General features: G+C 37.3%; 1 long non-coding RNA gene across 2 annotated transcripts in view; it reads left to right on the top strand.

The window, feature by feature from the left end:
* Positions 1-859: 859 nt before the first annotated feature.
* Positions 860-16,378, top strand: part of LOC141540855 (uncharacterized) — a 31,211-nt gene continuing 15,692 nt past the window's right edge. For both annotated transcript variants that reach the window (XR_012481592.1, XR_012481593.1), the window contains exon 1: positions 860-1,122. This is a non-coding gene — a long non-coding RNA (uncharacterized LOC141540855). The remainder of the gene's footprint in view (positions 1,123-16,378) is intronic.

A 16,378-nucleotide genomic window follows, 5' to 3' on the forward strand; every position in this document is an offset into this window, starting at 1 on the left:
TTTTCTTTTTCCAATTCAGAAATTCTATTTTCTTGAGACTTTTTTTTCTTTTCCAATTCAGAAATCCTACTTTCCTGTGTTTTTTTAACCTTTTCTAATTCATAAATTTTGTTTCCCTGCATCTCCTGTGAATTCTTTATTTTTTCCAACTCCAATTTCAGGACGTTGTTATTCTCTATCATAGCTTCCCTTTCCTTTCCCCATTTTTCTTCAATCTCCCTCAATTTTTTAAGAGTTTCTTCTAGGAGAGAGTTATGTGATGGGGGGCAGGAATCGTTCCCCTTTGGGTTGTTATCTGCTGTCTCTCTGCTGTTAACTTCCTCGGGGTTGGATACCCGCTCTTTCTCTGTATAGAAGGAATCTATAGTTTTTTTGGCTTTTTTGCTCATACTTAAAAAATCTTTTGGGGTCTGTCCCTGGGGTAGGAAATTATTTACTTCTTTACCAGCTTCCTCCCAGACCAGATGGATGCAGCGGCCCCACGCCTGAGCTAAGATAGAGCTCTGGGAGAGAGTTCCCCACCCTCTCCCTGGGAGTGCCTCAGAGGTGATTAGCACTACTGTGCTTCGAGGGCGTAGAATAGTAAAGACAGCGCAAAGCCCAGCCTATGTGTCCGGGTGGGGAGTGGATGTCTGCAGCAGGTGAAGTGAGAAGCCCCTGCGCTCAAACTGGAAGTGTCTGCCAGAAACCGCGGTCCCTAGTTCAAAGGTTCCGCTTCTCTGGGACTTCCTGGAGCTGAGTTCCACTCCCTCCAGCTAAGCTAGGCAGTGTGTGTTGCCTTGGGCCGTATCCACCCACTTGTCAGTCTCTTAACTATTCTCAGGAGGGAGCTGAGGCCACACCCCCTGATGCCGAGATCTGCTGAGTCACCTCCAGGGTCCGGGGAAAATCTAATCTGAGTTTTAAAATATTTTGGCTTTCTCTTCTGAACTGCTAAATAATTAGCAGAGAAGAGCTAACAGCCTGTGCCAGATTCCTTTACCTCAGTGGCTTCTCTGATCCCAGAGCCCTTCCCAGCGCAATGGGCGCAGTGTGCCCCTACCCCACCGTCTGTGCTGGTCTTTCTTATTCCTCCCCTGAGAACTGACCTTTCCTGTTGAAACTCCAGATTCTCTTCAGCTGGTAAGTCGTGCTTCCAGTCCTTGTGGTATCTGTCAGTCCTGGGCTAATTCTGAGACTTAATTTATCTAATTGGTTGTGAGGGAGTGAGGACGTTCACTGAGTCGTGTGTTTCTTCTCCGCCATCTTGGCTCTGCCCCCAATAATTCTTCAATTAAGACAATATGGCAGAGTGTTATTCAATTTTTGGTTTTTAAAAAAATCTATGTGTGTGTGTCTGTGTGTGTGTTTGTGTGTGTGTGTGTGTGTGTGTGTTTGTGTGTGTGTTTGTGTGTGTGTGTGTGTGTGTGTGTGTGTGTGTGTGTGTGTGTTTCAGTCCTGTTCAATTCTTCATGTCCCCATTTTTAGGGTTTTCTTGAAAAAGATACTAGATCTGTTTCTCATTTTACAAATGGGGAAACTGAGGCAAACAGAGTTAAGTCATTTGTCCAGCATCAGAAAGTTACTAAGTATCTGAGGTCAGATTTGAATTAAGGAATATGTCTTCTTGACTCCAAGCCTGGCACTATATTTCCTGGATATTGGACTACACATTTGGAACCTAGCCCATCTAACTGTAGATTTCCAGGAATCCATTAGGGAGACACTAGTTTGCAATTCTCTGAAGGAGGAACAGGGGATGATTTGTGTGCATCTGCATTAAAATTCTTTTGGATGCTATTCAAAGAAGGTACTTAAAGGATAATTGCAAATTCATTCATTCCTTTGTTAAATTGGGTTAAAGTTCAAGGAAATACAATTAGTCAAATATGGAAATTTGCCTCCCTAATCTGCATACTGTTCTAGAGTAGAAGGATTAGCTAGAGACTAAGAAATTCTTTGCATTGTGTGAAGTTGCTCCTAGTATTTATGAACTCAAGTGGGAGAAAGTAATTTATTCATTTATGATGAATAAGCAGTATAAAAGAACCTAGGAATTTACAGAAAAAGCAAGGAAACAAGGCTCAAAAAATATCAACCAAATCTTCATAGATCAATAATTTCTTCTAGATTCTAACAAAAGGCAATATGATGTTTTAAAAAAGAATAAGAAAATTTGAAGTTAAAAGATCTGGTTTCAAATCATATTTTTTTTTTCCAATTACAAACTCTGATCAAAAGGGAAAAAAGGCAGCTAATTTTTCTGACCCTCACTTACCCTTGAAATGAGGTTTATTAACCCAATAACCTCACATGGCGATTTTGAGAATTGTGGAGTTTGGAGTTTAACCAGGGCCAAGCTGCGGCAATTCTCTGAGATATCCTTTGTTAGGAGAAAAATGCAACCTGGTAACACAGGGGTATGTGGGACAGTAACCCTTATTCAAATTAAAATCAGAGACTCTCAAGGTAAAAAGCAAAAAAGGATTTATTATGATCTCTGGAGAAAGGGCAACTCCCCACAGACAAGGTGTCAGTAGAGGAGGGCAAAGTGCAAACTGCAGAACACAAAATTATATACATTCTAACCAGAAGCCCTCACCCTCCCTTCTGACCTTTTCTTCCATTAGCTGTGGAGTTCCAATTTAGGATTTTTTTTTTTTTTTTCTTTTCTTTTTTTTTTTTTTCTTTTTTTTTTTTTTTATTATATATATATATATATTTTATAATATTATCCCTTGTATTCATTTTTCCAATTTACCCCCCCTCCCTCTATTCCCTCCCCCCGACGACAGGCAATCCCATACATTTTACATGTGTTACAATATAGTCTAAGTACAATACATGTGTGCGAATATCATTTTCTTGTTGCACAATAAACATTAGAATCCGAAGGTACATGCAACCTGGGCAGACAGATATTAGTGCTAACAATTTTCATTCCCCTCCCAGTGTTTCTTCTCTGGGTGCAGCTACCTCTGTCCATCATTGATCAACTGGAAGTGAGTTGGATCTTCTTTATGTTGAAGATTTCCACTTCCATCAGAATACATCCTCATACAGTATTGTTGTTGAAGTGTACAGTGATCTTCTGGTTCTGCTCATTTCACTCAGCATCAGTTGATTTAAGTCTCTCCAGGCCTCTCTATATTCCTCCTGCTGGTCATTTCTTACCGAGCAATAATATTCCATAACCTTCATATACCACAATTTACCCAACCATTCTCCAACTGATGGACATCCATTCATCTTCCAGTTTCTAGCTACAACAAAAAGAGCTGCCACAAACATTTTGGCACATATATGTCTCTTTCCGCTCTTTAGTATTTCTTTGGGATATAATCCCAGTAGTAGCGCTGCTGGGTCAAAGGGTATGCACAGTTTGATAACTTTTTGGGCATAATTCCAGATTGCTCTCCAGAATGGCTGGATTCTTTCACAACTCCACCAGCAATGTATTAGTGTCCCAGTTTCCCCACATCCCCTCCAACATTTGTCATTATTTGTTCCTGTCATCTTAGCCAATCTGACAGGTGTGTAGTGGTATCTCAGAGTGGTCTTAATTTGCATTTCTCTGATCAGTAGTGATTTGGAACACTCTTTCATGTGAGTGGATATAGTTTCAATTTCTTCCTCTGAGAATTGTCTGTTCATATCCTTTGACCATTTATCAATTGGAGAATGGTTCGGTTTCTTATAAATTTGGGTCAGTTCTCTATATATTTTGGAAATGAGACCTTTGTCAGAACCTTTGTTTTTAAAAATATTTTCCCAATTTGTTACTTCCCTTCTAATCTTGTTTGCATTAGTATTATTTGTACAGAAACTTTTTAGTTTGATGTAATCAAAATCTTCTATTTTGTGATCAATAATGATCTCTAGTTCTCCTCTGGTCATAAATTCCTTCCTCCTCCACAAGTCTGAGAGGTAGATTATCCTCTGTTCCTCTAATCTATTTATTATCTCCCTCTTTATGCCTAAATCATGGACCCATTTTGATCTTATCTTGGTATATGGTGTTAAGTGTGGATCCATATCTAATTTCTGCCATACTAATTTCCAGTTTTCCCAACAGTTTTTTCCGAATAATGAATTTTTATCCCTAATGTTGGAATCTTTGGGTTTGTCAAAGATTAGATTGCTATAGATGTACCCTTTTTTGTCCTTTGTATCTAATCTGTTCCACTGATCTACCGGTCTATTTCTTAGCCAATACCAAATGGTTTTGGTGACTGCTGCTATATAATATAGCTTTAGATCAGGTACACTTAGACCACCTTCCTCTGAGTTTTTTTTCATTAGTTCCCTTGCAATTCTCGACCTTTTATTCTTCCATATGAATTTTGTTGTTATTTTTTCTAGGTCATTGAAATAGTTTCTTGGGAGTCTGATTGGTATAGCACTAAATAAATAGATTAGTTTGGGGAGTATTGATATCTTTATCAAATTCGCTCGGCCTATCCAAGAGCACTGAATGTCTTTCCAATTATTTAAATCTGACTTTATTTTTGTGGCAAGTGTTTTGTAATTTTTCTCATATAATTCCTGACTTTTCTTTGGTAGATGGATTCCCAAATATTTTATACTCTCAACATTTGTTTGGAATGGAATTTCTCTTTGTATCTCTTGCTGTTGCATTTTGTTAGTGATATATAAAAATGCCGAGGATTTATGTGGATTTATTTTGTATCCTGCCACTTTGCTGAAATTTTGAATTATTTCTAGTAGCTTTTTAGCAGAGTCTTTGGGGTTCTCTAAGTATACCATCATGTCATCTGCAAAAAGTGATAGTTTGATTTCCTCATTTCCTACTCTAATTCCTTGAATCTCTTTCTCGGCTCTTATTGCCGAGGCTAGTGTTTCTAGTACTATATTGAATAGTAATGGTGATAGTGGGCAACCTTGTTTCACTCCTGATCTTACTGGGAAAGGTTGCAGTTTATTTCTATTGCATATTATGCTTACTGACGGTCTTAAATATATACTCCTGATTATTCTAAGGAATAATCCATTTATTCCTATACTCTCAAGAGTTTTTAGTAGGAATGGATGTTGGATTTTGTCAAATGCTTTTTCTGCATCTATTGAGATGATCATATGGTTCTTATTAATTTGATTATTAATATGGTCAATTATATTAATAGTTTTCCTAATATTAAACCAGCCCTGCATTCCTGGAATAAAGCCTACTTGATCATAGTGTATTATCTTGGAGATGATTTTCTGAAGTCTTTTTGCTAATATCTTATTTAAGATTTTAGCATCAATATTCATTAAGGAGATTGGTCTATAATTTTCTTTCTCAGTTTTCGATCTACCAGGTTTAGGTATCAGTACCATGTCTGTGTCATAAAAGGAGTTTGGTAGGACTCCTTCATCCCCTATTTTTTCAAATAATTTATATAACATTGGGGCTAATTGTTCTTTAAATGTTTGGTAGAATTCACATGTGAATCCATCTGGCCCTGGGGATTTTTTCCTGGGGAGTTGATTAATAGCTTGTTCTATTTCTTTTTCTGAAATGGGACTATTTAAGCAATTTATCTCCTCCTCTGTTAATCTAGGGAGCCTATATTTTTGGAGAAAGTCATCCATTTCACTTAAGTTATCAAATTTATTGGCATAAAGTTGGGCAAAGTAACTCCTTATTATTTCTCTAATTTCCTCTTCATTGGTGGAAAGATCCCCCTTTTCATTTGTAAGACTATCAATTTGATTTTCCTCTTTCTTTTTTTTTGATCAAATTTACCAAAGGTTTATCTATTTTATTGGCTTTTTCATAAAACCAACTCTTGGTTTTATTTATTAATTCAATAGTTTTTTTACTTTCAATTTTATTGATTTCTCCTTTTAATTTTTGTATTTCGAGTTTAATTTTTGGTTGGGGGTTTATAATTTGGTCTTTTTCTAGCCTTTTAAGTTGTAAGCCCAATTCGTTAATCTTCTCTTTCTCAATTTTCTTCAAATAAGCCTCTAAAGATATAAAATTTCCCCTTATTACTGCTTTAGCTGCATCCCAAAGATTTTGATATGATGTCTCATCATTATCATTATCTTGGGTGAAATTGTTAATTGTTTCTATAATTTGCTCTTTCACCCAGTCATTCTTTAAGATGAGATTATTCAGTTTCCAATTACTTTTTGGTCTATTTACCCCTAACTTTTTACTGAATGTAGCTTTTATTGCATTGTGATCTGAGAAGAAGGCATTTATTATTTCTGCCTTCCTACATTTAATTTTGAGATCTTTATGTCCTAATATATGGTCAATTTTTGTATAGGATCCATGAACTGCTGAGAAGAAAGTATATTCCTTCCTATTGCCATTCAGTTTTCTCCAAAGGTCTATCATACCTAGTTTTTCTAATGTTCTATTAACTTTTTTAATTTCTTTCTTGTTTGTTTTGTGGTTTGATTTGTCTAAATCTGAGAGTGCAAGGTTGAGATCTCCCAGTATTATAGTTTTACTGTCTATTTCTTCTTGCAGTTCTCTTAACTTTTCCTTTAGAAAGTTAGATGCTATACCACTTGGTGCATATATGTTTAGTATTGATATGGCTTCATTATTTATGCTACCTTTCAGCAGGATATAGTTTCCTTCCTTATCTTTTTTAACGAGATCTACTTCTGCTTTTGCTTGATCTGAGATAAGGATAGCTACCCCTGCTTTTTTGGCTTTACCTGAAGCATAATAAGCTCTGTTCCAACCTTTTACCTTTACTCTGTATGTATCTCCCTGCTTTAAGTGTGTTTCCTGTAGACAACATATTGTAGGGTTCTGCTTTTTGATCCAATCTGCTATCCGTCTCCGTTTGATGGGATCGTTCATCCCATTTACATTTACAGTTAAAATTACTAATTCTGTATTTCCTGCCATCGTATTATCCCCAGATTATACTTTTTTCCCTTGACCCCCCTGATCCCCCTCCCCGATATTTAATTTACAGACCCCCCTTGTGACGCGCAACCCTCCCTCTTTTTTTTTTTTTAGGATCCCTCCCCCCTCCCTCCAAGTCCCTTCACTTATTCTCCTTTTCCTTTCCCCTTTTCCTCTCCCCCCTTTTAATGAGGTGAGAGAAAATTCTCTGAAAAACAAATATGTTAATTATTTACTCTTTGAGCCTCTTCTGATGAGAGTAAGATTCACACAATGATTCTCCCCCTCACTAAGTTCCCTCAGATATGGTGTATTTTCTATGTCTCTTCCTGGGATGTAGTTTCCCTCTTTTTATCACTCCTTCCCCTTTTTCTGAACCGACCTCCTTCCCTTTACCACACCCCCCTTTTTTTCTTTTATATCAGTAAAATCAAATTATCCTTGAGTATTTTTTATATACCCACAACAAAGTTACAGTTCTCAAGGGTTCTGTGTACCTTTTTCTGTTTCTCTTCAGTCTTGTGGATGTAGATCAAATTTTTTGTTTAAGTCTGGTTTTTTTCTTAGAAACATATAGAATTCCTCTGTTTCATTGAATGACCATCTTCTTCCATGGAAAAAGATGCTAAACTTAGCTGGGTAGTTCATTCTTGGTTGCAGTCCTTGATCTTTTGCCTTTCGGAATATCAGGTTCCAGGCCCTTCTATCTTTTAATGTGGAGGCAGCCAGATCTTGGGTGACCCTTATTGTGGCACCTTGGTATTTAAATTGTTTTTTTCTAGCTGCTTGCAGGATTTTCTCCTTTGTGTGGTAATTCTGCAGCTTAGCCACAATATTCCGTGGTGTTCTTTTTTTAGGGTCTATTTCAGAAGGAGTTCGATGAATTCTTTCCACATCTACTTTCCCTTCTGTTTCTATTATCTCTGGACAGTTCTCTTTGATAATTTCCTGTAAAATAGAATCTAGGCTCTTTTTTTGGTCATAGTTTTCTGGAAGTCCAATAATCCGCAGATTATCTCTCCTAGATCTATTTTCCAGGTCTATAGATTTTCCCAGTAAGTATTTGACGTTGTTCTCCAGCTTCTCATTTTTTTTGTTTTGTTTGACTGATTCTTGGGTTCTCTGTGAATCATTCATTTCTATTTGTTCCATCCTGACTTTTAAGGAGTTATTTTCTTCTTTCACAGTTTTTAGTTCTTTTTGTAAATGCCCAATTTCGTTTTTAAATGAATTATTTTGCTCTATTGAGTTTTTTTCCATTTCCCTAATTTTTTTTTTTTGAGAATTATTTTCTTTTTCCAATTCAGAAATTCTATTTTCTTGAGACTTTTTTATCTTTTCCAATTCAGAAATCCTACTTTCCTGTGTTTTTTTAACCTTTTCTAATTCACTAATTTTGTTTCCCTGCATCTCCTGTGCATTCTTTATTTTTTCCAACTCCAATTTCAGGACGTTGTTACTCTCTATCATAACTTCTCTTTCTTTTCCCCATTTTTCTTCGATCTCCCTCAATTTCTTAAGAGCTTCTTCTAGGAGAGAGTTATGTGATGGGGGGCAGGAATCGTTCCCCTTTAGGTTGTTATCTGATTCTCTGCTGTCAACTTCCTCGGGGTTGGACACCCGCTCTTTCTCTGTATAGAAGGAATCTATGGTTTTTCTAGCTTTTTTGCTCATACTTAAAAAAAATCTTTTGGGGTCTGTCTCTGGGGTAGGAAATTATTTACTTCTTTACCAGCTTCCTCCCAGACCGGATGGATGCAGCGGCCCCTGCGCAGGAGCTAAGAGAGAGCTCTGGGAGAGAGTTCCCCACCCTCTCCCTGGGAGTGCCTCAGAGGTGATTAGCACTACTGTGCTTCGAGGGCGTAGAATAGTGAAGACAGCAAGAAGCCCAGCCTATGTGTCCGGGTGGGGAGTGGGTGTCTGCAGCAGGTGACGTAAGAAGCCCCTGCGCTCAAACTGGAAGTGTCTGCCAGAAACCGCGGTCCCTAGTTCAAAGGTTCCGCTTCTCTGGGACTTCCTGGAGCTGAGTTCCACTCCCTCCAGCTAAGCCAGGCAGTGTGTGTTGCCTTGGGCCGTATCCACCCACTTGTCAATCTCTTAACTATTCTCAGGAGGTAGCTGAGGCCACACCCCCTGGTGCCTGAGTCACCCCCAGGGTCCGGGGAAAATCTAATCTGAGTTTTAAAATATTTTGGCTTTCTCTTCTGAACTGCTAAATAATTAGCAGAGAAGAGCTAACAGCCTGTGCCAGATTCCTTTACCTCAGTGGCTTCTCTGATCCCAGAGCCCTTCCCAGCGCAATGGGCGCAGTGTGCCCCTACCCCACCGTCTGTGCTGGTCTTTCTTATTCCTCCCCTGAGAACTGACCTTTCCTGTTGAAACTCCAGATTCTCCTCAGCTGGTAAGTCGTGCTTCCAGTCCTTGTGGTATCTATCAGTCCTGAGCTAATTTTGAGACTTAATTTATCTAATTGGTTGTGAGGGAGTGAGGACGTTCACTGAGTCGTGTGTTTCCTCTCCGCCATCTTGGCTCCGCCCGAATTTAGGATTTTTTTAAATAATTTTTTTAATTCAAGATAATCGAAAACCTGCTGCTTTTAGCTATAGCTCAACTTGCCGTTGCAAAGTCACCATTAGGACATAGGTCCAGTCATATTTTTAATGAAAGGTCTTCATTCAGTTCATCCCATTCAATTCCTCCTCTTATTTAATAAACTTTTAATTTTTTTTTAAATTTATGTATTTATTTATTTTTTAACATTTGATCAACTATTCTTGATCCATGTCCTCAGCCATCTTGTCCTCAGACTCCAATCCCCCTGGGTCTGGTTTGTCCTTTTACTCTACTGGGGTCCATCTTCATCCTTTTAATACTCCAAGTCTAACTAAACCTCCCCCTCCAGGAAGAGTTCTATCTTTACCATCCTGGCAGTGCTATCTGTGTTACCCTTGTGATAAGCTTTATCACAAGGGGGAGGCAGACAGGGAGTAGGATGACTCCACTTGAAGCTATCAGCAGGAACCAAAGAACCTGTTTCTATCAGCTCCATCCAGACCAAGACCACTAAGAGATATTAAATCCAGGACCAGGTCTGGAATGGGACTTGGGCCAATTTTCTGATGTCTTTGGTAATTCTTTCACTACCTGTACATCATAATCAACCTTCACATCATAGCAAGTGGATAGATTTAATTTCCCACAATCTCCACCTTCTTCAGTCAACAAGTAGTTGTACTAATCTATGCTTAAGTATTGCCTCTTTATTTGAGTGGCCTGGTCTGCTAACAAATTCAGTACCTTTTCATCTGGTTAGTAATTATTCTGACTATGGCCAAAAGTCTAATGAGCCTATTCCGCATACAAATTGGTGTTCTGTACCCCCAATTCCCTTCTAGGACCATCTATCACCCCAACCATTTGTGTCTCCAGTAATTAGTGTAGGTAACCCTTCCTATTATGAAAGTCAGAAATAGATAGATCACCAATCCAAATACTCATTTGCCCATTTATTTAGTATGTAATGACCTCATATTTTCAGGTATTTGAATTGTGCTGATGACTTCTATCTACCACTTACCATGATTATAGAAATTTCCTATAAAAGTAAAATGCAGGGGCATGATTATAATTAAAAACTAGTCTCTCGGGACTCAGCCTGAGAGCATATGAATGATAGCAAAAAGTATTCTTACCTCAGTTCGACTGTAGGCAATTGTATGTAATAACACTCATAGCCAGAGTCAGGAATAAGCAGGTAGGTTCTTATTCAAAGGAACATTACGGGAAACTGAGTCAGAAAGATCCCACCTTAACTAGAGGCCAATATTGTACTCCCAACTTTGCCCAGATACTAACTTCCACCTAAAACCATTCAAAATCACAATTTTTTGAGTAGCTTGTGGCATATTCCTTTCAGATGGTGGATTACTGACTTGATGACCATTAGACAATCATATCTGAATTCAAAACTCCAAGTAATATCAGCTATGCTCCCAAAAGATTTTATTGCAAATAGCAAATCTCATTAATCAAAGCTTCAGGTAAATTTAGATCTCAAGAATCACCTATCCTAAATTAGTATTGACTGTAAAATTAATAACAGTAAAAGATTCATCCTAGAAAGTTTAGTTTATCTTCATATCTAAGTAGATGATTTTAAATTCAACATTACACAAATCATTTTACTTTAAGATGTTCAATAACCAATTTATAGCCAAACATTCTCAGGTATTTACTATTTTCAAAGGGATAAAAGAATAGACCAGTCTTCTCAGAATCTCCCTAAACAATGAGAACAGCTTTAAAATGACACATAGAATATAAAATATAGTGCCCTTATTTCACACTAAAGAACTCTTATCAAAATTAATAAAAATAATTTCTTCATCCTAACAAATGTTAGTTCAACTTCCTCTAATGATGGAGTCTCTGTAAGCTTCTCTGGAAATATAAATAACAGGTACAACATCAATAGTGTTAAAATTCCTCTAAGCACAATTAATCTCCCTCCCATCAAAACATTCCTAATTGCTTTGGTGCAAAGTTGATTTTAGAGATTATAAATTGTTCTTAATAGTTCTCCACAGGTTCCTCCACAGGTCCTTTAACCCTGGTGTTCTCAGCCTCCAGACTATACTGTCTAAGTCATTTGTAACATCTGGTAAGGTCCTTCCCTCTTTGCTTCTTCCAGGACTTCCAGTACCCAATCTCTTGGAACTGCAAACTCCAAAAGTATTGTGTGGGCCAGCGATCCTTGCTTATTAAGGGCTGAAAGGGTTGAGGACACTGCCAGTATGTAATTCCTTAAAAACTTATCCTTTGTTTCAAAAGAGGGTCCTTCCTTATTTCTTCACAAATAAAGTAAATCAGTGTTGTATGGGGAAAATCACTTCTGGGGATAGTTTTAATTCTTTAACAAAGCAATAGGCAACAATTTGGTCCAAAGCAATTTAATCTCTAACATCAATTTAATAATCCTTTGCTTAGGAATCTGATTCACTCTTTCCATTTTCCCTGATGAAAGCAAATGCTCAGTTATATGGAATTGCCACTCAGTTTGCAATTCCTACCCATTATTTCTTATAAAACCTTAAAAGTAAAGTATGTTCTATTATCACAATCTTTGGTCTCTCCCAATTGTATTTAGGTACAATTTGTTTCAAAGTTATTCTACTAACCCCTTTTAAGGCAGCAGAACTCAGGGGAAACTTCAACCCATCCTATCCTAAATGTAAATGGTTCCCTATAAGCATTAAATATCTCATTTTTCCCACTGCTGTCATTTCAGTAAAACCATCCTTTAATATTCTGGAGTCCTTCAAGAGGGACAACTCCTCATTCCCTTCTTATTTATCTTTAGACATATTGCACACTTTTCAGATACAACTTATTTTGCAATTACATATATTCTTATACACCATTTTTTTTTTTGCTTTTTCTTCTTTGTTAAAGGGAGAAAGCAAGAAAAACCTTAATATCTAAAGAACTTTATATCAAATTTCATAAAATTTATGCCACATATCCAGCAAGGCTGAGAAAATGTTAAAGCACAGCTCATACAATCTTTACAAATTACCCAAAATACAATTTAGAAAGCAACTTGGTCTAATTAGGAGATCCAAACATGTGACCTCTTTAGGAAAACTAAACTTTGTTTTAATATTTAAATTTCTTAACTTAAATCAAATAGAGATGCAAACTTTTAGCAATACTTCGACATTAATGCACATATTTCTAACATCTTATATCAGAATAGTAGAATCAGAATTCACAATTTTAGCATTCAGTAGTTAATAGTAATTACCTCATACAATTTCAGAATCAGAATCCGAGTTCTGCTCGTTTCACTCAGCATCAGTTGATGTAAGTCTCTCCAGGCCTCTCTGTATTCCTCCTGCTGGTCATTTCTTACAGAGCAATAGTATTCCATAACCTTCATATACCATAATTTACCCAACCATTCTCCAACTGATGGACATCCATTCATCTTCCAGCTTCTAGCCACTACAAAAAGGGCTGCCACAAACATTTTGGCACATACAGGTCCCTTTCTATGGGGGAGAGAGTTAAAGAAATTTGAACCGAGCTGTCTGCCTTCAGGTCTGGGGCACAGGGACTAGTCCATCCTTCATGCCAGAAATCCCAGGAGGGTCATGACAAAGGTGTTGGGTCAGCATCGCAAACCCCAGAAGCCAGACATGGTCACCAGTATAGCCTAGCCAGGACAGATTCCACAAGCCTCTCCAAAGGAGAGAAGCATGAAAAATCCCAGAAAGAGCCCCCCTGCCCCGCCTGGCCTTTGCAGTTTTTCTATAATCCTTAGGGTCAGTTCCTCAGGAGGTTTTTAGTCATGTTAATCAAACCTACTTAAAAATACCATAGACTAACTCAAGTTAGCTGATAGACAGTGCCAAGCAACTTAATCATTAGTCTCAAACCCCCCAAAATCTGCTAAAATATTTTAGCAAATTCTATAACTTTATTTCTGCTGACCCAAATTGGCCAGTTGTAGCTCCACAGAAATATGTCAGTTTCTTTTTTTTTTTTTTTTTTTTTCTTTCTGATGTGGCAGTTAAACACTTTCCCTATATCAGAACTAGTCCTTCCTTTCTCTAGCTAAAAGCTATTTGCATAAGCCCAATTACATACAAAACAAGGTCTTTTAAATCCCCCAAAATCATATTTCCTTTGTAATTCAGCTTCCTAAGAGAAATACAGAAGACAAAAACACAGGTTCATACACACACAAATGCAAACTGCTTTTCTAAATTAATTAAATTCTCATTCTTGGTCCTTACTTGGGATGGAGGTAAGGTAGAGAATTCAGGAGCTGCAGCCATAGGAACCAACCTGATTGGATATGGAAGGCTCCCTTTAATTTACTTCTGGGGATCAACAATTTCTCTGAACAAGTGGGGCAAAGCAAAATAAGAGAATCCTTATAGACATGAATCGCTTAGAGTTTCCCAATAAACCTTAACCGCTTAAAGTCTTCCAATCTCAGTCCCAGTCACCCAGGCTGCTAACTTGTCAAAGGGAAAGTCCTCTTATATACTCTAACTGCTTAGAATCTCTCCGGGACCCTCACTAGTTTTTGCCTTACCTAAGTTGTATATAACTTATCTGATTTTAAACATTTCTTAGCTAGCTTATCTCCTGAGTCAAATTAATCCTCTATCTTCTCTAGCCTACTTCCAATTTTGCTTTCTCCAAATGTCTGTCTTTGGGAATTTACCAGATTGAAGAGGGAGCTTCTGAGTTGAATCCAAGGACCAATGGCTAATTTTCCAAAGGGCACCTGCCCATAGATTTGCTTGAGGAAAGACCCCTCATGAAAAGGAAATATCCTTTACAAACCCCCAAAACTGTGTGGGATAGAGACCCTTACTCAAATTAAAACCAGAGCCTCTTAGAGTAAAAAAGCAAAAAAGAATTTCTTATGATTATAAGGCCATTAGAAGTTCTGGTTTCAAATCAAAATTTTCCAGTTACAAACTATGTGATCAAAAGGGAAAAAAAAAAAAAAAAAAAAAAAAAAAAAGGCAGCTAATTTTTCTGAACTTCACTGAGCCTAATAATCTCATATGGTGATTTTGGGGAATTTGGAGTTTGGAATTTAACCAGGGCCAAGCTGATGCAATTCTCTGAGACATCCTTTGTTAGGAGCAAAATGCAACCTGGTAACACAGAGAGTATGTAAGACAGTGACCTTACTCAAATTAAAATCAGAGACTCCCAAGGTAAAAAGCAAAAAAGCATTTATTATGATCTGGGGAGAAAGGGTAACTCCTAACAGACAAGGTGTCAGTAGAGGTGTGCAAAGTGCAAACTGCAGAACACAAGATTATATAGACTGTAACCAGAAGCCCTCACCTTCCCTTGGGACTTTTTCTTCCATTGGCTGTGAAGTTCCCCAGAACTCAGAAACAAAGAATACTAGCCAACAACATACCCTTTACTGTAGCAGGTACTTAAATGCTAATGAAAAGGGACTGGGGGAGAGGAGAAACATGTTTTTGTTTTTGTTTTTGTTTTAATCTAAGATAATGGAAAACCTGCAGCTTTTAGCTATACCTCAACTTGAAATTGCAAAATCTCGTCACAATTACAGCATAGGTCAAGTTCACATTCTTATCAGAAGTCTTCACTCAGTTTATCTTATTCAGAAGCTTATTACTTTGTCCCCATTTTTGTGCTAAAATGTTAGGAATAACATCTGGAATGGCTTTTTAATCCTTAGATATGCTTTTCATTTGATTTGTCCTATAACTCATGATTGGGATCTCCCCAATGGATGTACATTTAAATGAAAAGGTGTTTCAAGACTTTACAACTCATCCTATGTTACCTGGAAAGGACTACTCTTCATTTTCGGCCATCCCTGTAACTTCATAAAGCTAGGGAAAATGGCTTTCAAAAACAGCTGACCCACTCCTCTCTGGAACTTAAGAAATGAAACTTTAGCTGGTTTATGAAACTCAGTTTCCTCTAGTAATCTTTGAGTAGAAAATCATAAACTATATTAATCAGATTTTCATTGGTTTAGTCTCCACTTTGAAGACAAGATCATGCCAAATTTGGATGATGAGAATAACAAGGATTAGAAGACATGTCTCTTCTAAGTAAGAATATTTCAAGGAAACAGTCTTAGAAAAAAGGGTGAATTCAGGGTCAAAAGAGAACTGAATTTGAATTCTAACCACAGCTCTAATTTGTAATATGATCCTCCACAAATCATTTCCCTGAACATTATTTACTTCAACTATAAAATGAGATTAGTATTATATTCATTGTCTATATATAGCCAGTACATAGTAATTTGCATGTTATCTCCATTAGATTAGGAATCAATTTCTTTTGTCTTTTTCTTTGTATCACTAGCCCTCAGTATAGCACCTGGAATATAGTAGGTGCTTAATAAATGTTTGTTGGCTGTCTTACTGTGGGAAGTCTATTGTAAGCCTTAAAGTCAGAGAGTAGTGAGAAACTAATTTTGATGGGATATAAAATAAGATATAAGCCTAGCCATTCTACTAGTGCCTTCAAAAGTGTGAGATAATAACCTTCATCCATGTAGAGCAGGGGATACAAAGAGGTGGACTGTACTCAAAACAAATGGAGGTTAATCACAGTTACAATGCAATCAAAGGATAGACATAAAAAAAAGGAAAAATGACTTTTAACAAGAATCAGTCCATTACTATTTCTTCCACTTAGCTTTCTGATCCAGATCTGATCTCCTCATTATCAATCTGTGCTGCTATATTTGGTCCTCTCTTTTATTTCTGTTCCCTAGACTTTGGAACTCTGAAAAATCCTTGTTTCAAACCCAGACTATTCTTCAGTTTATGATCATGTGGATATAAATTTGGATTCTGAAGCTCTTTAGGTTTAGAAAGTGAGAGGAAAGTCTAAAGGGAAACTCTGCTCATTATACAGATGAGAAAACTAAGTGTCAGAGAGAAATTGCTACTCAAGTATGTATAGCTATTTAAAAGCAGAGCTAAGATTAGTTCCTCAATT

This window comes from Sminthopsis crassicaudata, chromosome 1, assembly GCF_048593235.1.
Source record: "Sminthopsis crassicaudata isolate SCR6 chromosome 1, ASM4859323v1, whole genome shotgun sequence".
Classification (NCBI taxonomy): domain Eukaryota; kingdom Metazoa; phylum Chordata; class Mammalia; order Dasyuromorphia; family Dasyuridae; genus Sminthopsis; species Sminthopsis crassicaudata.